This window comes from Triticum urartu, chromosome 7 (assembly GCF_003073215.2).
Source record: "Triticum urartu cultivar G1812 chromosome 7, Tu2.1, whole genome shotgun sequence".
In the NCBI taxonomy this organism is placed as follows: Eukaryota; Viridiplantae; Streptophyta; class Magnoliopsida; order Poales; family Poaceae; genus Triticum; species Triticum urartu.
Window position 1 is genome coordinate 327,058,213 of NC_053028.1, and position 1,307 is coordinate 327,059,519.

Genomic DNA, 1,307 nt, shown 5'->3' on the forward strand with positions numbered 1-1,307 from the left:
CCATGCGGGGGATGGATCTCGTGCTGGGGGAGGAACACCGTCGCGAAGCCACGTTGAGGGCAGCAAGGTACGAACAAGCACTGCGGCGATACCACTGCCGCAACATACGCTCCAGGACGCTCGAGGTGGGCGACCTCGTCCTGGGGCGGGTCCTCTCTAGGGAAGGGCTGCACAACCTCTCGTCCATGTGGGAGGGCCCGTTCAGGGTCGTCCATGTCTCCAGGCCAGGTGCAGCGCGCCTGGAGATGCAGGACGGGATACCTAACCAGAACGCCTGGAACATCCAGCACCTCCGGAAGTTCTATCCATGAAGCAAGGCCCAGAGCCTGAGAAGCAAGGCCCAGAGCCTAAGAAGAAAGGCCCAGATCCTGTGAAGAAGGCCCGGTGCCTGTGAAGAATCACCGCCTGTGACATTCTCATGTAATAATGAGTGGGGCTGTACACGCCCCGTAGTCTCAGGAGCGCCGGCCTCAGGCCCTGGGGCTCCCTCCCACGCCTAGTGGACAACACCTAGCTCCGCGCTGGTGAGAAGACTTGAAGATTAGATTAGGTGCCGGATGCGGCTTTTAATTTGCTTTCCGTAGTTGACTCGCTTTTCCTCAATCAAAGTTTGCCTTTGGCGTTCCTTACCGATTTGATTCCCTCGCCTCTCACTGCACTTTTCTGGCTCGAATTTGCTTGTGTTCTCTCTCTTGCATGCCTCGCGAGGGGGATAGGCAGGTGCCCTCACAAGCCATTTTCTCCTTTTTGCCTTCTCGCAAGCCACCCTCGTTCGAGCCCAAAGGCTGGCGCACCTATCCTAGTCCGTGCCCCTCGGGTATCGCGACACAAAGCGCCAGGTCATGGCTAGGATGAACGGCAAATCTTTTAACGCACTTCCTAACGAGTTTTTCGCAGTTTCTGAGCGAATGCAGGCCACCGAGGCAAGATGAATGCGAGGAAATAAATGCTTTGCGAGGAAGAGGATGTCCTAAGTATACCAGGTTAAGTTATCTTTGCGCAAAATAACGACATAGCACGAGAACATCACGCATACTGATATAACCAAGGAACCATAGTTCGATACACGCCCCCCTGGGCCCATGCTGCTTTCATTCTTGATGCAGGAAAAGAGCAAAACAAAAGTAGCGTTGCAGCGATCCGCGAGGACAGGCACCTAACACTACCCCGAGCCTAGCCAGATCCTTCCTCACACTCCACGGAGGTGTGGCGACGAGAAGATCCACCACCGCCTTCAAGATGGGCGCGGCGGCATGGCGGCAGGGCATAGGAGCCACTACTGGAGCTGTAGCCGGAGGAAGAGCCGC